General features: G+C 38.4%; 1 pseudogene; it reads left to right on the plus strand.

Moving 5' to 3' along the window:
• The window catches only part of LOC142832383 (spatacsin-like), a 178,040-nt pseudogene extending 152,199 nt beyond the window's left edge, over positions 1–25,841 (plus strand).
• Positions 25,842–26,041: the final 200 nt, after the last annotated feature.

Here is a 26,041-nt window from a genome sequence, read left to right on the forward strand (position 1 = left end):
ACCGTGATACCTATTGAAAGGGACTTACACTTAAGACTTTCCTGACATAGCTCAAGATGTTTCTTTTGGGGAGTCCGCACAAGCAGGAAGAGACAAGTTGGACTGTCAAGCTCAAGCGGGCACTAGAGATTAAAACCAACAAGCGACTGAATATAATTCCAGCACTTATAATGTGTCTAATAACAGCTGTGGATAATATTACAAGAAGAAAACAAACACTTAACTGTTTTACCAAGCTGAAGAGAAGTGAAGGCCACAATTTACTAATGTTAGGGAGGAGAGGCACACATTTCTCAAAAGCTTTTCATTCAGATTGAGATGAGCCACATAATAGGATCAAAGTCAATAAAAGCCCTGCCACTGCCTGTTGTCTGTGACATGTGGCAGTTCTGGTGAGGGACAAGCGCTGCATCCAGAAATCTTTTCTTTCAGTAATTGAGGACACCTGGTGTGAGTGAATGTGGGCCAATTTTGCTGACGTGTGTGCTGTTTCATTTTGTTTGTTCCTCACTATTTGGTGAACCAACTGAATTAAATATGATTATACCTGCCAGTTGTATGCTCCGGAAAGGTAAAATTGTTATTACTTTCAGAATAGCTTAGGAACATTTGGTATTCTCATCATTTATATCATTATAGATAATTCATATCTAGTATAATATTATTAAAATGTTTGCACATCACTTAGAAAATGGGTTGAAGTAGAAGAAAATAGAGGGAGTGAGTTTCTGGATGTTGAACAGTCAATATTTTTTAAAACATATGCATAAAAGCACAGGTTTATAATTAAAAATAGGCAAACAGGACTGCAACAAATTAAAAATATCCCTACATAACAAAGAAAACTGGAAGCTGAAGAGTAAAAAGCCTAAGGAATGGGAGAGATATTTACCAACCCTATCTCTAAGAAGAGCTATACATGCAGAATATACTAAAAATTAAAACAACTCAGTAGTAAAAGATTAAATAACCTGATTAAAAAATAGTCCAAAAAAGCATATAAAATAGCTCAAGTATTTAGCATATTAAAAATACTTATCACTCATTAAAGAATAGTAGATTAAAATCCTAATGACAACCTCTGAGAAAATGCTCAGACAATATTATGGAATAATTTAGAGTGACATGTTGCATTTTTAAAATGATTTTAGGGTTTTGTTGTTTCTTTTAATTGATGTGTGTGTGTGTCTGTCTGTGTGTGTGTGTGTGTGTGTGTGTGTGTGTGTAGTGTGCATGATGCTTGCATGTATATGTGTATGTAGTGGTAAGGGGAAATGTGTGTCTGTGAGTGTGAGTAAGGGCACATTTGTCCATACAGGCATGTGAAAGCCTCAATGCCCGAGGTTAACTCTCCCTAGAACTCCCATCACATCTCCAGACTTTCTGTCCTTTATGCCCCAGTGGATAATCCCACAGGCATGCACACATAGGCCACAATAACTGAACTCAGAGGGCTGGAAATAAATAAACACACACACACACACGCACACACACACACACACACACACACACACACAAACACACACACACACATACCCCTTCCCAGAGATGAATTGCTTCCATTCCTCACTGGCCTAAGGTTACTTGTCCCATCCCAGGAGATCAGACCCTGGACGTCCTCAGTGCTGAGATAATAAATCCTGATGATCCTGGTAGGGGAAACCTGTCCCCACCCATAATATCCTTTCCCTAATCAGAAAGCTGGACCCCATACTTGGGAGGGCTCATCCCAACCTTCACCATGGATCTGGAAGAGCTGGCTCTGCCTCTCACCTAGAAGGGGTGGTTCCTCTGTCCTGAACTGACCAACTCAGCTGCCACCCAGGCACATATACAGCTTGGAGTTATCACACTCCAACATCTACCCCACTGTGGCCTTCTGGAGTATGTGAAGGGACTGATACTGTGAAACCATACCTGTAGGATCTCCATGACTGGAGGCAACAGCAGGATATCAGAAAGAAATGTTGGTGGGGGTCCAGTATTGGTGATGTACCAAAGCCAGAGGCCTTGAACATGATCAACTCCTCATTACACAAAGAACATTTGGAAGTAAGGATGTATGGACAAAAGGGTACATACTGCATGGTACTCAAAGCTCCCAATACTACTAAGATTAATGAAAAGGTGATGCAGATATGGGTAAGATGGAAAAGCAAAGTGGGTTTATTTTTTTCTTTTTTTCTTATTTCTGTCCTTTTTTGAATTTTCTTTGCAGAGTGGGGTACACTAGAAGAATGAGAGGTGAATATGGAGGGATTGGGAGATGAGTGGGGTTGGAGCACATGGCGTGAAATTCCCAAAGAATCAATAAAATAAATAAATATATAAATAAATAAAGCATATGACAGTGTTTCTAATTACCTTTCTTGGTCAGATATAGATATAGATGTAGAGGTAGAGGTAGAAGTAGAGATAGAGATCTTGGAGTTTTCATTTTTGCTTATCCACCTTGATATTCCTCGTCTCACAGGTAAAAAATATTACGTGGAGGTTGCACATAAAAGTAAACATAGCACTTTGAATTGCATACTGACAGATGAAAAATATCCAGGAAGTGGACTACCCACCCAGAACACCCAAAGTCTGCTGAATTTACTTCAAATCCTGATCCTTCCTTGTCTTGATGTTAAAGGTGACATTTCAGAAGAAGGCTGCCAATAGCAATTCATACAATCCTCAAAACATTTCTCCATTCCCACATTTCCAGGACTCATTTGCCAGAGGAAATGTCTGAAAATACAGCATAACAGGCAGAACCCAGTACAGGGTAAAAACACAGGATTGTTTGTTAAAATAAGGAGAATTTTCTTCTTCTATCATAGTCTCAACCTAAAATTGTGTACTTTATAAACTAATACGCCTTTTACAATGCATCAAGTGGTGATTGCTAACCTTCTCCCTTGACCTATCTTACCTCCTGCCCAAGCATCAGAGCCCAAAGAAGAGCCAGTTGGGACAGAGCAATTGCTGGGAGGGTGTGAAATGAACTAAGCCTGGGAAGATGAGGAGCTGAGATGGAGATCTTGTAGGAAGCAAAGCCATATGGAAACCAAAGCTCGAAATCCCTGACAGATGCTTACTTGCTCCCTTGGACTTCTGTCTTCTAAAGCAAATTAAAAGATAAAATTATTAAGACTTTCAAGAAGGTGATCACAGAGCAATAAACCAAATTATCTGCCATTTGCTATACTCAGGGCTCTCCCTGGGCACCACACTCATTTTTCTTCCTTGATAACATCTGTGGATGTAAGTGCCCTTGGGGAAGGACTTCAGGAGTCTTTCAGGTGGGTATTTTCCCCTGCCTGGAGAAGTTCTTCCTCCTGAAAGTCCAAGTTTCCCTGTCCTCAGACATCCTGAGTTCCGAACTAGCTTATTTCTGTCTGTGAATAGGTATATCTGCTGGTACATTGTCATGTGACAATTCTTTTGTCTCTCTTCAGGTGTTTTTCCATTTGACTTTTCTTGAATTCCTCATTGCCTAGACCTGTTGGATGAAACTGCAACTCTAACATTCATAATGATATTTACTAATACCATCAACTAGTGTCTATTATTTCAAGAATTTTTATCGGTAAATAAATGTCAACAGCGCGAATATCATGAACTGACATAATCTCTATCATCAAAATACTTATGTAATGACTCTTCTGACTTTGAAACAAAGCCTCTGCTTGAGGATGATGGGTATCAAAGAGGCAATCAAAGCAACAGAAAAGTTTAGGATATAAATGCTCCCCATCAGGTATCTTCTTTGCCCCTGCTGGAGATTACTCAGGACAAATGTGCCATGTTGGGTAAGACATGTTCCTAAACAAAATGTTTTTTAATGGCTGAGGGAGAAAACAACTTATTATCTAAGGACTATCAATATCAGGCACAATGAATTTTTTTTTGTAGGGAGAGTAAGAGTACGCACTGATTAAACCATGCACCGCTATGCTAGTAATTCACTTACAAATGCATCTTGCAGCATCTGGGAAGTGGAGTGGAGAGTTTGTGGTGAAGAAGATTGTAAGAATTCATCACAGGGTCACATGGTGCTACTCTAATTTAACCATCCCCGGGGTGTTTTGTGTATTTTAGATAGTGACCTTTGGTTTTGATGGAACTTTTAGAAGGATATTTTTGGACTTGGCACAGGACTAGAAACTTCCATCCAGCTGGTAATTCAATCACTTTGCCTGTCTCTTACAGAAAATTTCACTCTAGTCATTTTTATATTCTGCGTCTAGCTTCATTTCTCCTGTTTGTACCATTTTACCATAATTTTCTAATGGTTTACTGCATGTACTATCCAGAAGACACAATGGAACTCTCACATTTTCTGTTTTTGTAGTTTAGTTTTGGTGAGGCCTCCTCATTTAGAACTATAGCAAGGATGCTCATCTCTGATCAACATATGTTTTCTGGATTATCTGAAGAGGTTGACCAATAAAATACCAGCAGAAAGGATGTGAGGTTCATTCAAAAGGAACACCAACCCCCCAAGAATTTCCTACAATATCTCTTTTCCCACTAAAGTAATAGAGGATGATATATGTTCCAAGTGATGAAGCCCCATTAATCTTCTCAGAGTCATTGGGCCACACTAAAGCCCCAATACAGTAAATGAAATATGTTAGAAATAAAGTTTTACTCCTTTGCTCCACTGAGCTATTGCAATACTGTGGGGTTTTTGTTGCTGTTGTTTGTTTGTTTGTTTGTTTTTTGTTTAGCCTTAATTTACAGTATTATAAGGAAACTGAGATGGGAGTGGGAGTAGTCAACGTAAAGCCTCTCTGTGTCCACACCACTATAGAAATGCCTCAGATGGGTAGAAGTGATGGGTTCCCACAGGATTAAGCAGTTCACAATCCGTTTCCATCCAAATGAAGAGTTGGGGAAAGACCTGCCTTTAGTCTTTTCTCTGAAGTATCTCACATTCACCACAAAGTCTGGTCCTGCCCCACAGATCAGAAAGCCCATGTTAAAAACGCTTTGAACGATGCCTGGTGTGTATATAATCAGAGTTTTTAATGCTCACTCTTATTATTCTCTAGGGTCACACTTTATGAGAATAGAAATGTTTGCTCATTTTATTTGGAATTTAAACATTGGTACCTTGAGTCCTGCCTAAGACAAAGTAGACATTTGATCAATATGTATTAAAAGAACTGCTGGACGCAAATATTTGATGTTTCCCTCCTTGTTCTCTGAGTCTCTATTCTTGTTCCTTGTTAACATTTTAATTTTCCATGATCAGAATAAAGTAGACACTTTCCTTGACACACTCTATGTTTTCACTGGCATTGGCTTTCTTGCTCCGTATTTCTGTCCACTGAACCCTCCTTTGTCTTGTGGGGAAAAATGTTCATTTCATTCAGTTGACTCCATTATTCATTAAAACATAAAGCAGCCTATTTTTAGTCGGAAACTTTGCACAGATGATTAAAGCCGCAAGAACAAGGATGCAAGTTAAATGTGTGAGACAATATGGGTGACAAAACTTCCCAGTTACTCGCAGCTTTGCAAGGACAGCGTTAAATGGCTAATGTTTGCCTTCCTTTGGCTTCATGTTGGAAAATATGTGAACAATGTTTATGTTAACAGACTTTTAATAGGACAATGAATTCAGACACAATTGTGGTGCTGCGCTTCTGCTTACTTAATCTGCTCTAAGATTTGTATGCAGCGTGGATATTTTCTTTTCATTATATATTTAGATTTTCAAGCCTATGAATTTCTTTCACGTCACACATGCAGGCCTTAAAGGGGGCTCCCTCCTCTCACCCACTTGAGTCACTTGTTGGGTGGATTCATGCCTGTTTTCTTAGGATCTTACATCGTCAGTCTTCTAGGATGCTAATTAATTTTATAAATCCCCTTTTGTTTCTTGATTCCACCCACCTGCCCTAGTGGAGAATCTCATACAAACTCATGGGAAAAGAATATAAAACGTTAAAATCCCATATTACTAGACCGGTATCCCAATTCAATGAGCTTAGACTATTAAAACCTTTTTTACAGAGTATTCTTTACTTGGAATTTGGCTGAAAATATTGGCTCCAGTATGATTATATTTTATTTAATGATAGGTTTATATTTTTTCTGTCCAAGGGTTTTCTGGCATTTTGCTTCATCTATGGACATGAAACATCAAACATTGTAAATGTGGTATTTTAATAAACTCATTACCTCTCCCCCACACATACAAACACTACGTAGAACTTTCCAGTTTGAACGTATTCATTTTTGATAATTCTCTTTTATTAGTTTCATAATTGTTCCCTTGGTCTTTCCCTTTCCTTGAATTTTTAAAAAAGAAGATTGATTTATCTGTTTACTTATTTCTTTGTATGTATATGGGTGCTTTCACAGCATGTGTGTCTGTGTACCATGGATGTGCAGTGCTCACAGAGGCCAGAAACTGGAGTCATAGGCAGCTGTGAGCTGCTAGATGTGCTCAGGGAACCAAACCAGGGTCCTCTGGAAGGGAAGCCTGTGTTGTGCATTGCCTCGGGCCTCTTTTATCTTCTTTAATCTTCCCAATTATAAAGGGAATTATTTATGATTTATTACTGTTCTCCCTGAATGCCTTTCTTCTTATTTCATTTTTTTTAATTTCTTCACTAATTTCTATATTGTTGCTCAATTCTAGACTGAAAACATAAGACAATATGATAATTTGATCCTATCACAGCATGGCCAATTTCTCAAACTGGCTTACATTTCATGTTGGTAAGACATATACATTTTGTGGATGATTTTTACATTACTATGGCTGAATGCTTTAATCATGATTAAATTTAATTTTTCAACTCTCTCCAGGGCCATTATTTTCCCCTTTATTTTTCTTACACCTTTTTCTTCTTCAGACTAAAGCCTATTATCAAATAACTGGAGCGCCTCTATGGTGTTAAAATGGTTAGGAATGAAGCAAGAGGCACCCAGAGCTGGGAACTCTACAGATATAGGACTGTACTGGCTGGCAGGCCCAATTTTATTGATTCCAGCTATAGGAAAAAATTCACTTTAATGTATATGATTCCTTTATAAATCATTTTAATTACTTACAATGTAGTATTTGTAATAAAAAATTACAATATATATAATAAGAAGGAAGATCTCTTATACCAAAGCTACCCTGCTTTAATAATAGAATTTCAAATATCTTTATAAAGTTTCCAGTGTGAGTTTGATAATGGCATCATGAGCCTTGCTGCTCTCTAGAGCATAATATAAACAATGTATCTCTTTTCTCTGCCTGCTGGTGGGTAGAGATATATCCTACATACTCTTGTGTTACATGTTTTTCATATAATGTAATTTTTACTTGACTTACTGATATTGATGTATGTATTAGTGGTTTGTCTCTTTGCATTGCTTCAGCCAGACCTCATTGTGTACACGAACAATTAATCAATGTCCACTCCACTTTCTCCTTAAGAATCTTTGGCTAAATAAAACAGTTAGGGAGAAGCACATTGTGCTTTTATGTTTTGTTATTTTACCACCATCCACAGGAAATCTGAGAAGGCACCTCTTTCAGTCTTCCAGAGCAGGCAAATTCATTGTTTTCCTTTCTTTACTCATGAATGGTGCTATGGTTTTATCTAGAGTGTCCCCAAGTGTCCTGTGTTAATAATAGCTTAGTTGTCATCCTGCCACACCTTCAAAAAGTAGTGACAATATCAGGAGATAAGGCTTGGTAGAAGTGTATGTGGGAACCCCAGAGTCTTAGGCCTTTCCTCTCCTTTTTTTTAGCTGACATACTGAGAATATCTTTCTTTCTTCCCAATCTATTTCCATGTTGGCTTCAATGCAGACTCAAAGTGACAAAGCCAACCAATGCTTGATTGCTACACTGGGAACCACCCAACGAAATTAAGTATTGCTTCTTAAATTGTTTGTCTCAAGGTTTTTGTTATGGTAACTGAAAGCTGACCAGCACATATAGAATATGGTCTTAACAATCCTTGGCAGCATGTATGATCTGTATGTAGTATTGTTTCATACATCATAAGCACCCCAAAAATGGACTACTCAAGGAAATCAGGGCAGCCAAAGCCCTAAAACAGATTTCAGTAACTGCCCTCCTCTTTTTTTTATTTTATTTTATTTTTTTTATTGATAAAAGGAGAATAAAAAATAATTCCACCTCCTCCGAGCCTCCCATTTCCCTCCCCCTCCTCCCACTCTTCTCCCCCTCCTCCCACTCCTCTCCCCCTCCCTCTCCAGTCCAAAGAGCAGTCAGGGTTCCCTGCCCAGTGGTAAGTCCTAGGTCCTCCCCCCTCCGTCCATATCAAGGAAGGTGAACATCCAAACTGGCTAGGCTCCCACAAAGCCAGCACATTGCGTATGATCAAAACCCCGTGCCATTGTCCTTGGCGTCTCATCAGCCCTCATTGTTCGCCATGTTCAAAGAGTCCAGTTTTATCCCATGCTATTTCGGTAACAGTCCAGGAGCTGCCCTCCTCTCTTACACAATTTCCCATTGCAACTCTTCACATAAAGTGTCTGAAACGTGTTTTATTTTGAGTTTATAAATATATATACATAGTATGTATGTATACATTTAAATATATATATATATATATATGTATACATAAACACTCTAATACCACTAATTCTAAATTATAATCACACAATTAAATAGGAATTGATTTATTTTCTTTTTTTTTTCTTTTTCTTTCTGGTTTTTTGAGATACGGTTTCTCTGTAGTTTTGGAGCCTGTCTTGGAACTAGCTCTTGTAGACCAGGCTGGCCTAGAACTCACAGAGATCCACCTGCCTCTGCCTCCTGAGTTCTGGGATTAAAGGTGTGTGCCTGGCAGGAACTGATTTCTTTATATTTGCTTCCTGTCTTAGGAATAGATGAGGAATGTTTTTCTGTTTACTTCTATATAAAAATGTTGCTTACAGAAAAATTTATAGATTCTGAAGACAAAGTAAAAGAAAACAAGTATTAAGTAAAAGGCCTGAAAATAAGATAATAGAAAATTTACATATAAACAATTTAATATCTCTCACATCTTAAGGATATTCCTCTCACAACACCCTTATTCAGCACATATAAAAATAACTATTATTATAATGGGGAATCATAACTAAGATCTGAGATCTACTTGTCTGCATAATGCTACCAAAAAAGCAGATCTCAGCTATTCATCTAACTTGCTAATGTCTTATTTACCTTTCTGCATAAGCATACATTGTAAAGAACTCACAATCCATGCTTCCTCATCCTTGGAGCTGACACATTCATAGAAATAACAGTAGGAAAACAAATGTACCCTCCAGGAAACAATATCTGTGGCTACTCTGATGTTTGTTTTGAGTTTGTTTTTCTATCAAGGGATTTTTGTCTGTAGAGAAAATAAATAAGTCTATAGGCTGTCATTTCTCCTTCAATTCAAAACAGCTAATGACATCCATCTTTAAAACATGCTGTTAGGTTCAAGCCTGAGCTTATATGGGGTATATTTCATAAACTCTGGCATTCAAATATGTAGTGTAGTGTTCTGTGCTTTAAAACTACACAAAATGCCAGGGACATGGAGTCTGTGAAAAGTGAGTTTAGCCCGGAACTTTAAAGAAGAGGTAGGTTTTACAAGATAAGTCAAATTTTCACAAGCAGAAATATGAAGAAATAAGCATTCCACGAACACGAAAAATAATGTGGAATGCATATTCTGTACATCAGAGCACATGTGTGTGAATAGTTTAAAGTCCCTTGTCTTTCAGGTGCACAAACACAGGGTCTGATATAAAGTCACGTAATAACCATGAGCTATTAATGACATTATTAATACTGGCTCAGAAACACTGAACTCAGGTGTCCAAATACTAAGATCTCTGCCATTCCTCACTGCGATATTTCTTTTCATATTTTTGCATTTTACTTTTTCACGGTAGCAGAACTCACCTTTGTCCTCTCCACATGTTTTTCCATAGTTCTAGGATTTTTTCTTTTCATATATTGCATTTTATTTATGTTGTATTTAAACATGCATATCAGGCTACAGCTTCTTTCCTTCACAGTCTATGTCTCAGGGATAAACTCTGATCGTCAGGTTTGATGTAGACTGTTTTGACCTAATGACTCACCTTACCAGGTGTGGAAGTTTGAGTAAGAATGGCTCCCAATAGGCTCACATTGGTCCCCAGTGGTTGGAACTATTTAGGAAGAAATAGGAATATAATATTGATGGACTTGTGTCACCGGGGATAAGATTTGAGGTTTCCAAAACTAGTACCATTTTGAAGACCTCTCTCTGTCTCCTGCTTATGGGCTGAGATGTAAACTCTCAGCCATTCACACTACCACACTTTCTGTTATCATGACCTCTAAATCACTGGAATTTGGAGTTTACTCCAAATTAAAAGCCTTCTCTAAGTTGCCTTGGCAGTGGTGTTTGGTCATAGCAACCAAAAAGTAACTAATACATCAGGCCTCAAGGGTTTCTTTATCTGTTCTTAAATGATTGGCCACATTGGGCCTGTTCTCTCTTTGTCCTTGACCATTCCTGTATGGTATTCGTAAGGCATCATCTCTTGTCCTAGAAATTCAGCCTGAAAAAAATGGTTTCTTTTAGTGTCATTTGGGCCACCAGTAAGGATAAAAGAAAAAAGAAAGGATGAGAGGCTTTGATTCTTTTATATATTGAATCTGAAGTGTCCTTCAAATATGTGAGTATTTGATCATTTGGTCCTCAAGCTGATGGTGCTATTTTAGGGGTTGTGAAACCTTTAGGAGGTGGAACTAACAAAAAGACATGAGTGATTAAGGGGCATACCTTTGGAGCTACAGTTCAATCTCATTTCCAACTGACCTTTCTCATTTTCCAGGTGAACACTGTATCACAAATGCTTCTGCTGTCATTAGCAAGTCATCAGCTACTGTGCCATTCCTCCTACAGTGGACTGTACCAAAGGCTAAGCCATAATAAACTCTGCTCTTTAAAGTTGCTTCAGTGAGGTATTCTATTACAGGAATTAAGACATATCATTAACTCAAGTTTCTTTCAGAAATTAGCATATCCTTATATGTTTATGTGTGCAGTAAATGTTGATTACCTTACTTCCATGAGATATAGCAAAATAATAATGCACAAAGATATATTCAAGGGTAATATAACTCCAACTCGAACAATTACTTGGGTTTATATCAAAAAGACTTTAAATCAAATACTATCAAATTAATATTTAATTCTTTATATGAAGAGGAGCATTGGAATAATAAACAAAACACTATTGGTGGCTTCTGTTGGTGGGTTCATATGGAGGTAAAATCAAGGAGAATATGGTGTACAAATGAGAAGAAAGTTCCAGAGTCCTTGCTCTGAGATTAGAACAAAGAATGGCCACTGTGAATTTGCCAGCTGGTCTTAGAAGTTGATTTTCCATAAAAGAGTGAGATCAATGAGAGGTATTATGCAGTAATTTTTCAAGGCTAGCTTTATCATACTTCTACTAAATTAAGAAGACTTGGAGTGATCAAAATAAATTTCTATCATCTTCATTCACGGTTATAGGCTTGTGATTTTGCATGCCAAAGTAATTAGTAACTAGCAAGAATTATTTCTTAAAAAATAATTAGAAATATGTAGGACTTAGAAAATAGTCTAACATAATGTACTGTTACCTGCAATCAATAAATCTAAAAGGAAAAATACATTAGAGAGGCAAATTAGTTTCTGAAATACAGAGTTTGAAATTTTATAGAATAAAATTAAAATAAGACATAAATAATAAAAATGAAAACCTGAATTTAAGACAGGGGCCTGTGGGGAGGATGTAGAGGATGATGGGGGTGAAAGGGAGAAGAGACCACAGGGTACAAGAGCGAACAAAATGCATAATATATTTGAAGGAGATAGCAAAGAGCAAATTTAGTCAATACAACAAAGAAATAAGTGGATTTGGCTTTATCAATCAAGTCTACAGGTTTTACGCACCCTTCCCTTCAAAAACTTCCCTTTAAAGGGCTAGAAAGCTGATTGGTAGTTATCCACGTTCTTGTTGTTCCATGGGGCCTGAGTTTCATTGCAAGCACCCAGACTGTTGATTCACAGTTGAACTCGAGGTTCAGGGCATCCTAAGCCATCTTCTCTTCTCCACAGTCACCCTTAGATACATGGCATATACTGACACAGACATATACCCATACAAATAACTAAAACAAAAAAAATAAGTAAATATCTTAAACCTTTCATAGTGATAGTTTGGTCTGCAATGTTTACGATATAACCATGAAACAACATTTTAGAAGGAAACCCAAGAGCTAATAATTGCTTGATACTCAGTATGAAATCTTGCTAAATATTATTGCTTTCCTTGGATCAAAAGTACTGTCTCCATGGTGAATATCATTTAGGGTATTTTATCTTAGGGTAATTCAATAAGAATCAGATGCTTTATATTGCCCTCAGGTGTGTTGATTGGTAGGTTGGCTGGTTGGTTGGTTGGTTGGTTGGTTGGTTGGTTGGTTGGTTGGTTTTCCAGACATGTAGTCAAGCTGTTTTTGAACTCACTATCTAGATCAGACTGGCTTAAAACTCATAGAGACCCACCTTGCTGGGATTAAAAGTGTGTCCCGCTGCACCAGACTTATGTTGCACTCTTTTAAATTGACCTGGAGCAGTGAAAAGTATGCTTTTTTGTTTTCATAGTTGTGGCCTAAATGTTCATCCTTCTTTGGTGTTCTAAAGTGAGGACAGAAGAACATTGTATTTTTAATAGTATTTAAAATGGGTCACAAGTTCTCTGCAAAAATAAAAAAACTATTGTATCATTAAAGAATTCTTGAAATGTGCTTTAATAGAGAAAACGCACTACCATCACTGATAGCCTATAGAAACAAGAAAGAAAAATGAAGTCTCATAACACACCGAAGGATGACTATAATAGATTGGTACGAAGGTAGCTTAATACCTAATATGTCATGTAACAGAGCAGCTTCAGGACACTCATTTTAAAAGACGTGCATGAGTTTATATGAAGATAATTTTGATTATGCTTTTTCAATTAATCAGACAATTGCCTACGTTCTCAGAACTAAGTACAATTTCCCTCTTGTAGAGTAGATCTTAAGTCTAAATAGAGAGCTGTTTGTGATTGCCACGGTCTGTGTGCCACTATAGCACCCTTAGGGTTATGGTGCCTTGCTGGTCCACCCTGTGGCTCATAGCCAATATAGCTCTGCAGCTTTCTTGTTTGTTTTCCTCCACTGGATGCTTGCATGCTGACTTCTGGTACCAAGAATGCTAGTTGTCAGGGAGGAGGCATTCAGTTCATTTCCTACTCAAGGGCCTCTGGGACCTGTACTTGAAGTGCACAGTGTCCTTAGCAATGTGGACTTACCTTACAGCTGTGCAAGGTGGGGGACAACCAAGGGAATAGCAATAGCCTGTAATGTTTTAGCAATCTCATGGGCAGCCTTATTCAGCATCTCAGATGGCTTCTCATGTCTAGTATTCGGACATTCACACACAAAGAACTACAAACAACTAAGGAATGCTAATACCATGGGGAAAAAATAGTCTTTCCCAAGGAAGAGGGTACCAATTCTTATTTGATACCATGTGTGTAAAAACAATTAATGACAAAAGGCCATGAATTTGAGAAAGTTTAGGTGACGGGTTAGTAGGAATAAAGGGAAGGGGAAATAATGTAATTATATTATAACCTTAAAAGTAAAAAAAAAATACTTAAATGTTTATATAATTGGAATAATGGTAAATCTATTTTTAATTAATTTATTAAAAATTACTTTTCTAATTTTACATATTAATCTCCCAGTTCCCACTCCCTTCCTACCTTCCACTCTGTCCACCTTCTCTGCCAGCCTATCCACCATCATTAGAATGGATAAGGTTTCCCATGAGAAGTCATCAAGGTCTAGCATATTGCTTTGAGGCAGGACCAAGGCCTCTGTACTATATCCAAACTGACCAAGTTATCCCTCCAAGGAGAATGGGTTATACAATGCCAGTGAAAGCAGTAGGGATAAATCCTGGTCTCACTACCAGTGGCCCCACAGTCTGCCCAAGCCATACAACTGTCAACCACATTCAGAAGAACTAGTTTGGTCCTATGCTGGTTTCCCCAATGTCAGTCTCGAGTCAGTGAGTTCCCATTAGTTCACTGCTAATGTAAGCTGCTTCAGTGGGTATTCCCGTCAGGTTCTTTATCCCTTTGCTCATATTATCGCTTCTCTCTCTCTTCAACTGGACTTTGGGAGCTCAGCCCAGTGCTTCACTGTGGATTTCTGCATCTGCTTCCATCAGTTGCTGGATGAAGGTTCTATGATGACATTTAAGATAGTCATCAATCTGACTAGAGGGCAAGACACCCTCTCCACGATTGCTTAGGGTCTAGCTGGGATCATCCTTGCAGATTCCTGGAAATTTCTCTAGCACCAGGTTTCTTGCTAGCCCCATAATGGCTCCCTCAATCAAGATACCTCTTTCCTTGCTCTCATCTCTGTCCTTCTCCCATCAGTATCATCCCATACCCTCAAGTTCTTCTCCCCTCCTTCCCCTTTTGTTCTTCCACTTCCCCCCACCCTTATGCTCCCGGTTTTCTCAGGAGATCTTTTCTATTGCATTTTCCCACGGGTAATCATATATTTTAGTAGTAAGCCTATTTTAAAAGAGAAAACATGCATGTATTATATAAATACATACTTTCTTTAACCTACAGAAAATTCAGTTTTCTATATACTCAGGTGGTATTCTTTTTCTCTTGATTATGTTATGCATTATTGTGTATCACATAATAATACATCCAAGCATTTCACATTATTCTTTATGTAAATGCCTATATAGAAATAACTGCATTAAAATTACCCTGGAGTCCCACTTGAAACTTTTCAAATCAGCATTTCTGAATACACAGTAAAAGAATCTGTGATTAACTAAATACCCAAGTGATCTTATGCACATGGCTTCTTGAGAAACACTCTATCAGTTTTTTTGCTTACCCTAAAAAGGCATAACTGCTACTTTCATTAAAAAGTCCAAGACGACTTATGACTAGCTTATTCCCTAGTTCCTATGCCTGTGATGGTTTAAAAGACGTAGAAAACATTATTTTTCTCCCCAAGTTCCTACATTACTTTTCTGTTTTTTTTTTATAATATGCCAATAAATAAGAAGAAAATCCTTGGTACAGGGAGAAATGCTCAGAGATATTGCTTGGCATTTTTAGACTTTCATTTCGACAAGCAATTTTAAAAAACCACTTAGTTCTCAAAAGTGGTTGACAATTAGCTTATGCACTGTGGCGGTGGATATAAATGGTAAGAGTTTCATATACAAAGTATTTTAATATGTAATTCTTCTCAAGCCTTTGGAAAAAATGTCTGTCATAAAGAATGGCTGATGCACTTTAAACACTTTGCTTCATAAAGAAGGTGACATTTTTCATTAGTTTAAGATTTATACACCGAAGTATCTGTCACAATAATAATAAAATCTGACAGTGCAGATCATCTAGGTTTTCAAGAGAACAGGTAATATGTTCTTTAGAAAATATTATAATTTGTTCAAACCAGAAATTGTTTTAAAAAAGGTAGATCAGCACGGGAGCTGAAGAACTCCATCTCCCATCATTTCAGGATATGTATTTTAATGGTGTTTGTGTCATGACAACCATTATGGTTAGTATTTTGCGCATAAGAATGAATATGTTATTATTTTATCATAGACTCTTTTGGCTATCAATGTTCCACAAAGGGCTGGTGCCAATCAGCTTGAATGTGTATACAAAACAGATTGCCTTAGGTATAAATTTGTGCATAATAACTGTGGATTTTTCTGTGCTTTGGGGCTTTAGTGTGTAATGACATAAAGCTCCAAAAGCACAGAAAACTAAGTACACATATTAACCCCAAACAGAAAAGAATTTCTCCTCAAAAAGAAATTATTAAAAACCCCACTTATTTTAATTCATCCCAGCCATCATCTTTCTGTAACACAGCAGTGTTCCCAACATTTAAAATAGTGCCTCCCACCAGCCTGAGTTCCTCAATTGAATGGCCAGATTTTTTTTTTCCATTGGCCTTTGGGATCTCAGTTTTCTAGGTTAGAGTTTCCCATTGCTAAATAAATGAAGGAAAATAGAATCAAAAGAGAAAGTAAAATACCATTAAAACAAAAATACTCTGTAAGTGATTGAGAAGATATTACTAAAACTTTAAATTCAAATCTCTGTGGTAGATAAATCACATTCTAGATTTCATTTACAGCTACAGTCTTAGCTATTCCAACCAGTTATAATGATTTGAAGTGAAAAGAAAATAAATGTAATCTCTTAGCTAAGTCATTAATATTGAGATCATAATTTTATCTTGAATGAATCAATATGACTCCTAGCATGCCATATATATTTCCAAAAAGTAGCAAGGATGTGGGAGTCTAGTTCTCTCAGACTTCATTTTCTATACATGACTGTGTTGATGAAGCATCAAATACCTATTCTAATGTCTTTACCTAAAGAAACCTTCAGAATTGCCATTGTTGCTATTCCCTAAGCTACACTTTGTTGTCAAACTCTATTTTACATGAACACTACAGACATTTATAGTCACACCCTTAGGGGAAGACACTCATCCTCTTTGCAGTTCCGGAAGGATTAATCATTGAGAGCATAATGTGAAATTATAGCATTTCGTAACTAAAATAATGGTTCGTAAACAGTTTCAAGAACTTCCAGAAAAAAGAGAGAGAGGATCTCTACTATGGAAAGTCACATTGGAAATGAAAGCATCCTCCATAGAGAGAGTCCCTAAGGAAATTTTATTTGAGAATACGGAACCAACCATCTTTTATAATCTCTAAATGTCTAGAGAAAGCAGGCATACCTACTCTAGTAGTTTTATATAAGTTTGTCTTCTATATTCCAATTCCTACTTTTGTCAACTTTATAGGATTATAATTATATAATTCTATTAACATGTCACCCTTAAAATGAGGTGAAGCATATTCCCTAAGGTCTTGAAAGTTTCTGGTTTTAAGATATTTAGGACATTACATTCTCCAAGCACTAAAGAACTCACAAGCAACTCTATAATTTAGCATGTGAACAATTATATACTAAAGAAAGAGAAAAATAAAGCAAAACACTGCATTTTCTTAAAAGTTTACATGCATGGGTAACATATGTGTAGCCTCAAAAGTCTACTCAAAAAGACTGCACACTACTAGTACTGGTAATTATGTAAAGAAATAAAGTATTAGGACAGAGATGAGGAACAAGCACTTCATAACTTCTGTGCTTATTCACACTCAAATCATATACATAAGCAATTATAAGAGCTCATAAACCACTCCATTTCACTCATAATTAATTTATCTATTTGAGTAATAAAAGGCATAAACCTTCCACTGACCATGAAGATCACTAAGAGCGTATCTTCTTAACACCCAAAACCATATTGAATATTGATGGTTGCTAAGCCAGAGAAAATTCTCTGTAAATATCTATTACATCAGCTAAAATTACCATATTACAGTGCATAACAAAGTTTATTCATAGTGTATGAACTGAGATTATACAGTTTGTCTCATCTACCCCAAGGGGGCCCCAAGTACAATCCCAATAGGTTACTGAAAGGACAGAAAAGCAAGATATTGGAGATTAGTCCTACTGTCTCTCTATCAGGTGTACTTCAACTTCATAAACAGATTTTCCCAACTAGTGGCAAAACATCAGGTCTGCATGAATGGCATCCCCCATTAGTCAAAGTAGCAACTCTGTACGGTATGGCTGGCACTTCCCTTGGAAGAGAACATTTAATTTGTTTTATGCCTTTGTTCAGTGCTGTTGGCTAATTCTCATTATTCTAAGTCACTTTATTGTGTAGCCTGAAATACCACCTGGCTCTTCTCTGAGATTATGAGCTCCCTGAGAAAATTTACCATTTTTTACTCCTTTCAGCATGGGGCATGACATATTGTAGGTACTCAATAAATTTAATAAGTAAATGAACAGCTCTTGGGATGCCTGGAAATATTTAATCAAAAGTCTACAGGAGATTTATACTATACTCTATTCTGATTATTTCTTACAGTAAAATGAAACTTTGGGTCTTTATAGCAATAATTTATTCACTTTACATTAGTCATTTCCATAGATGATTAGATCAGTATTTTTAATACCTTAGTTTTGTTTTCCTCTTACTTGATGTCATACTTAGAAATACTTTTAGAAGTGAGATATTTTAGAAGTCAATATTTAGAATCAGGGTGTTTAAAGTCAAAATTTATTTTCAAGTATTTAATCAAATAATGAAAGCTAGAGACTGAGATGTTTCCAAAGACAATTATAATTTTCCCTCTGAAACATATAAATCAACATTTTAATATAGTTAAGAATTCTGCTCTATTTTCTGCCCACTCATTTCACTTATTATTTGTAGTAATGATTGGACTGACTCGTTATGCTCTTGAAATATTAGTCTCTAAATTCAGATACAAAATGATTACCATTTATAATACAAAAACTAAATGAGCTTACAGTGTAGTAAACCATCACCTGGAAAGAGCTATATATGCATGGTCCACACTGTCCTGTACTCATCTCAGAAGTGCCAAAACCATTAATCACCACATAGAAACTGGCCTGGTTTGAAATGACATGCAGACCATATAATTTGATGCTGATAGAGGCAGCCAGAACCCAGGTAAGATGACCATGTCTAAATGAAAAACAAGCATTCCATGATGAGGACTGGAAGAAACCCAAGGCAAAGCTGCCATGGGTGACTGATCAAAACTCGACCCAAACAGAAATTTGTTTGAAATTCACTGGGGCATTACATAACTGCAAATTTGGTTTCACAAGTCTGAACTGAAGATACTCCATCTGCTACATGAGACGTTACAGTGAAGACATAAACTTAAACCCCATCAAGAAACTCATCCTGCTGGACTGCTTCCCTCTTTTATTCATTTTAACTCTTATTTTGATTTTTGAATCTTCACTCTTTTAAATAAATATCTCTTAATGGTCATGCTTTAGGTTTTGTTTTTGAGGTTACTCCATTGGAGTTTGTGTTATTCTGTGTTTTTTTACTCATTCTACTATGTGTCTCTAATACTCAGCCTGTGGAAAATCTGTATGTTGTTGTTCTCTCTTCCTTATCAATACAAATGGCTTCAAAAGTTTGTAATTATGTATTTCTTCATATATCCTCTTATGCATTTATAAATGTTCATATATATTACATGTATTTAACAATAATAATTAAAGAGAAGCATCACAGATATGGTAGAGAGTGGGGCATGTATATATGGGATTGGAGGGAGAAGAGGGATGGAAAAGTCATATGATATTTTAATTAAAAATAAAATGTCAAGAACCACAGCTTGTTCCAATACTGAGGGGTCCTAAGAGGTGAGTAAACAGCCACATGGTGGGATGTCCCACTCTCTAGGACCTCCCCAGTGGTAGGAAACCCAGATCCCTCCTCCAATTCCCATGGCTTTTCTAGCCAGCCAGCTGGGAGTTTCCTGCGGCTAGAATACCCCCAAACCCAACCCCATCCAGTTGCCATCCAAGCTACTAGCCACACTCTACCCCCAAATCTGCCTATCCTCCTGAAACCTCGGTGGAACTCTGAAACATAGCTTGTTCCAATACTGAGGTGACTTAAGAGGTGAGTGAACAGCCACACAGCAGGATGCCCCACTCTCTAGGACCTTCCCAATGGGACAAAATCCCAAACGCCTTTCCGAACTCCCTTGACTTTTCTAGCCAGCAGTTTCCTTTGACTAGGCTTCCTTCAAACCCAGACACATTCAGCTGCCACCCAAACTACTACCATACCCTGTCCCCCAAACCATCTTCAGTGGAATGCTGAGACACAGCTTGCTCCAATACTGGGACCAAGAGCTTGCTACAACACTGAGAAAATTAAAAGAGAGCACCAAGAGAGCAAACCAGGAGAGAAGACCGAAAGAGCAGGTGGATAGAGATCTCAGGAGCTTTCTGAGACAGACATTGACAGTACAGAGCAGACCAAGAAAAACTCCCACTCAGACAGCCACAAAAAGTATTGGACCCAGACGCAAAGATACTGCTGGCCTCATTTGAAGGAAGAAATGGGTAGGCACCAATGCAAGAATCCCTCCAACAACCTAAAAAGACGCGCAGTAACACCAGAACCCAGTGGTCACACAACAGGAAGACTTTATCATCCTAACCCAGAAGAAGTAGAAGAAAACGACTATAAACGTAACACTGTGAAAATGATGGAGACCTTTAAACAGAAAATGAAAACTCCCTTAAAGAAAGGAGGAGAACACAAACAAAAAATTACAAGAAATTAATAAATCCCTCAAAGAAACCCAAGAAAAAAAACAATCAAACAGGTGAAGGAAACAGTTCAAGATTTGAAGACTGAAATAGAGGTAATAAAGAAAACACAAACCGAGATAATTCTGGATATGGAGAATCCAGGTAAATGAACAGGAACTACAGAGACAAGTATAACAAACAGAATACAAGAGATAGAAGAAAGAATCTAAGGCACTGAAGCTACTATAGAGTAAACAGATTCATGGTCAAAGTAAGCATTAAATCCAACCAACAAATTCTTAACACAAAACATCCAAGAAATCTGGGACACCATGAAAAGACCAAACCTAGGAATAATAGGAATAGAATAGAGAGAAAAACTCTAGCTCAAAAGCTCAGAAAATATGTTCGACAAAATTATAGAAGATAACTTTCCCAACCTAAAGAAGGATATCCCTATGAAGGCGCAAGAAGCTTACATAACACCAAATAGACTGGATCAAAAAATGTCCCCTCACCATATATTAATCAAAGCACAAAACCTACAGAATAAAAAAAGAATATTAAGACCTGGAAAGGAAAAAAAAGCCCCCATTAGCATAACCCAAAGAAGAGAAACACATAAACATTACTACCAAAAAATAACCAGAATTAACAACCACTGCTCACTAATATCACTTAATATCAATGGACTCAACTCACCTATAAAAAGACTCAGGCTAAGAGAATGGATATGAAAACAGGATCCAGCCTTCTGCTGTATACAAAAAACTCACCTCAGTCACAAAGACAGACATTACCTCAGAGTAAAGCATTGGGAAAAGGTTTTCCAATCAAATGGACCTAAGAAACAAGCAGGTATAACTATCCTAATATCTAACAAAATTGATTTCAAACTATAATCAGTCAGAAGAGATGGAGAAGAAGACTTTATACCCATAACAGGAACAATTCATCAAGATGTAATCTCAATCCTGAACATCTATGCCCCTAACATAAGGGTACCTACATATGTAAAAGAAACATTACTAAAACTTAAATCACACATCAAAGCCATACACACTAATTGTAGGAGAATCCAACACTCCACTCCACTCTCACCAATAGACAGGTCAACCAGACAGATACTTAACAGAGAGTACATACTCTGGAACAATACAAACCTCCACAGATACAAAAAAAAAAAATGGAGTAACCCCCTTTGTCTTACTGGATCAACATGCATTAACGTTAGAATTTAACAACAATACTACTCTCAGAAAGTCTACAAACTCCTGGAAATTGAGCAATAAACTACTAAACCACCCTGTGTCAAGGAAGATATAAAGAAAGAAATTAAAGACTTCCTTAAATGCAATGAAAATGAAGGTACAACATATCCAAATATATGGAAGACCGTGAAAGCAGTGCTAAGAGGAAAGTTCATAGCACTAAGTGCCCACTTAAAGAAAAGAGAGAAAGCTCACCTTAGTGACTTTACAGCAGACCTGAAAGCTCTAGAACAAAAAGAAGCAAACTCACCCAGGAGGAGTAGAAAACAGGAAATAACCAAATTGAGGGCTGAATTCAACAAAATAGGAACACAGACAACAATGCAAAGAATCAATGAAACAAAGAGCTGGTTCTTTGAGAAAATCAACAAGATAGACAAACCCTTATCCAAACTAATCAAAAAGCATAGAGCATTCAAATTAACAAAATCAGAAATGAAAAGGGGTCATAACAACCGAAATTGAGGAAATTCAGAGAATCATTAGGTCATACTAAAAAAACTCCACAAAAATGGAAAATGTAAAAGAAATGGACAGTTTTTTAGATAGATACCATATACCAAAATTAAATCAAGACCAGATACGCAATTTAAATAGACCTTAAAACTGCAAGGAAATAGAAGCTGTCATCAAAAATCTTTCCAACCAAAGAAAGCCCAGGGTTGGATGGTTTTAGTGCAGAATTCTACCAAAGTATCTTCAGCAAATGGTGCTGGCACAACTGCAGGTCTCAACATGTAGAAGAATGAAAAAAGATCCATATCTATCGCCATGTACCAAACTTAAGTCCAAATGGATTAAAGACTTCAATAAAATTCAACCACATTGAACTTGATAGAAGAGAAAGTGCCTTCAATGCAAGGGCAGAGGAGACCCCTTCCTAAATAAAATCCCAGCAGCACAGACACTGAGAACAACAATAAATAAATAGAACCTCCTGAAACCGAGAAACTTCTAGAGCAAGGAACACAGTCAATAAGACACAAAGTCAGCCACTGAAGGGGAAAAGATCTTCTCCAAGCCCACATCAGACAAAGGACTGATCTCCAAAATATATAAAGAACTCAAGAAATTAGACATTAAAATTCTAAATATCTCAATTAATAAATGGGTACTGAAATAAATACAGAATTCTCAGACCCTGGCTGGCTGGTTGGCCATGACAAGAACACTCTGCTGGTCAGGCATTCACCTCCCCCTCGCTGGAGAAAGAAGATTTTTAGATTGAACTTCAGCAAGTTAATGGAGTCTCAAACCCTTTGTGACCTTTAACTGCCACATTCTTCAGACAAGTTATGATGGTCCCTTGCTTAGCCATCAGTTTGTGTCACGTTCGGAAGCTCTCTGAGTCACCTGCACTAAGAAACAGTGACCTCTTCTGAGAGGGAATGTTCATCTATGGCCTTTGTGCATCTGTATAAGCCAGGCCCAGTTCTTTCCTTTTGAAACATTCTTATCCAATGACAGGGTGCCAGTGCTGTCCCCTGCCTATGTGTTTAGACTGTCATCTTTGTAGACACATCCAGCAATGGGACACATCCAGGCTTCTGTAGAGGATCAACCATGGAGCATTGGGGACCTGTCCATTATCTGGAGAACTGTATTGACAAGGCAGAAGAGCCAAGCCTTCATCCAAGGCTTTCAACTTTTCATGAAGGATTCTCCCCTTCTATTGATTGTGGAGATGCACAAACTGTTTATGTTCTTCAGGAATTATGAGCAAGCCAAAGTTAAGCTTGCGGAGTTCCAGAAAAGCCTTGAGATTCTTGACACAGCTACTACTAGGGTCCTCCTGTCCTACCTGCCACATAGATGAAGAATCAGGTGTGTTTCTTATTGAAACTTATGCCACAGCAGTGTCAGATGGAGAAGCTCTTCCAGCTGCTTGTCAGAACAGAGCATCTCTTCTCTGATGGCCCAAACGTGCCGAAGCTGTGTGTGTTCAGCCAGATCTTGAAGGACACACCTGTAGCCATTAGTCCTGCAGTTATTATCAGCTACAGCCCTGAGAATTTTCAGCATGCTTGTAGGTCTATTTTGGAAAAGCTGAAGGCAGGTGGACAGTTTGTTGTGGCCAGTAGAGTGGCAAAGTTAGCAGCATTGCCTGCGGACAATTTGGTGATTGAACAGCTAACCCAGGATATGGAGACCCTAAAACACACTCAGCAGTGGTCCCTCAAACACGCAAGAATTGACTTCTGGGGTAAAAAATGCCATGAAAACTTTAAGAAAAATACCATTTCCAACAGAGCAGCCTCTTTCCTTCTTCTCCAGCCAGGTCCCTGTGGTGAGTGAGCATCCTGCTGAGTAAGGCAGCCTGGAGGACCAAGGAGCGCCACCTGCTGCTCACGCTGGTGGGGCACTGGCTTGCCCAGGAAGAGCCGGTTCCCTGGGAAGAGCTAGAACACCTGGAGGAACAGACCTGGATCTGCCGCATTACCCAGCATGCCCATGGGGGGGGGGGGGCAGAGAAAACCCAACCAAGCCCCTCTCAACAAATGTCAGCTTGTACTGAATTTTCCTTTGATATCTTAGCCGATGAGTTTTCCTTCTCCAAGCTTGCTGCTTTGAACACATCTTAGACCTTAATACTTAGACCTTAATGGTCGTTCATCCAAAGAGATGTGTGAGAACACACTGAATTGGAAGGAGCGAGAATCACTGCATGTTCTGATCGGACACCTGATGGATGGTGGCTGTGCGCACGAAGCAAGCAGAGTGTGCCGGTATTTCCACTTCTGTAGTCAGGATGTAGCGCTAGTGTTGCGCTATAGAGACTTGGCTTCCACAGAGGCCAGCATGGAAGACCTGCACTCAGACATCCGAGCTCTTCTCCCAAGTGCTGCGCTGTCTGAGAACCAGTGTTGCCATCCACTGATGAAGTAGCAAGGAGTCTCCGAGCTCTCCCAAGCAAGTGCCTCCGTGGGAAGAACTACTGCCAGCAGGTCTTCTGTCTGTATGAACTTGCCAAGGAGTTAGACCGCTCCTGTGATGATATTGGGGCCAGGGACAGGGAAGCCATGCTGTGAACAATCTTGGCTTCTCAGAGGCCTGACTGATGCAGACAAGCCCATGTCTTTATCAGCACCCAGGGCCTTGAGTCAACACTGTGGCTGGAACTTGTGCTTGAAGAGGTGGCAGGAGAGCTGCTGAGCCCATCAGAGGGAACAGGAGAAAAGCAGCCTCTCAACCCAACAGAGAAAAACCAAACACTTCTTCAGTTAACTGCTGTGTGTCGTCAAGACCGCACACTGGTAGGCATGAAGTTGCTGGACAGGAGTCCCTCCGTACCCCGCCGGGAGTGGTCCTGCACCCCAGAGCGCCTGACCCGGGCCCATCACTGCTTCTCCTTTACATGCCACATGGAGGGCATCATCAGAGTCCTATAGGCTGCCCGGATGCTGATAACCACTTGGCTCCCAAAGAGGAGTATCGGTTGGTGGTATGCCTCCTCACCAGTATTGGAAGGTACAGTGAGATGACGGACATGGTTGACTTGCTGCACCAAAAGCACTATTTTGAAGTTCTGATGAGGAAGAAGCTAGATCCAAGTGGCACCCTGAAGACAGCCTTGCTAGACTACATCAAACGCTGCTGCCCTGGAGACAGCGAAAAGCACAATATGATTGCCCTGTGCCGGGAGATTGGGGAGAATCAGTCATGAGGCAGTGGGCTGTATCCAACTGAAGCCGATTGAGTCTCAGCCCTGGGAGGAAAGCCTCAAGGATGGAGCCCAACTCAAACAGCCCCTGCTTAAAGCCCTGACTCTGATGTTAGATACAGTCAGAGAGTTATGGCAAGGACTCCTGCCTGCGACAAGCCCTACACTGTAATGGGCTCACCAAGTTGATAACACTACAGATTCATTTTCTGAACACTGGTCAGAACACAATGCTTATCAACTTGGGCCATCAGAAGCTAATGGACTGTATCATGGCTCTACCTAGGTTCTACCAGGCTTCTATTGTATGAGGTCTATGACTTTGTTCCTGACTGGGCTGAAGTTCTCTACCAACAAGTAATTCTTAAAGAAGAATTAAGTTACTTGGAAGAATTTAAACAGCAAAAGTTACTAAGACCCAATATATTTGAAGACATTTCCAAAAAATATAAACAACATCAGCCTACCAACAGAGTCACAGAAAACCTGAAGAAGTTACTTTCATATTGTGAAGACATCTACCTACATTACAAGTTGGCATATGAACACAATTTTTTTGAAATTTAAATGTGATTCTGAAGGACCCTCAAACAGGATGCTATCTCAAAGAAACGCTTGAAGCTTAGAAGATCTGAAAGATGACTAATTGCTTTTTGTACCTATATGGCAATAAAGTATTTGGAAACCTTTAAAACAGTTAAATTAAATTTTAAAAAGAAAGAATGTTTAAAGACAAAAGCAGTCTCAAGCTGGAAGGATGGAAAAGTGATCCCAAATCAACCAGGTGCTGATCCCACCCTCTCACCAAAATATATATCCAGAACAA

The sequence above is a fragment of the Microtus pennsylvanicus genome, chromosome 12, assembly GCF_037038515.1.
Source record: "Microtus pennsylvanicus isolate mMicPen1 chromosome 12, mMicPen1.hap1, whole genome shotgun sequence".
NCBI lineage: Eukaryota > Metazoa > Chordata > Mammalia > Rodentia > Cricetidae > Microtus > Microtus pennsylvanicus.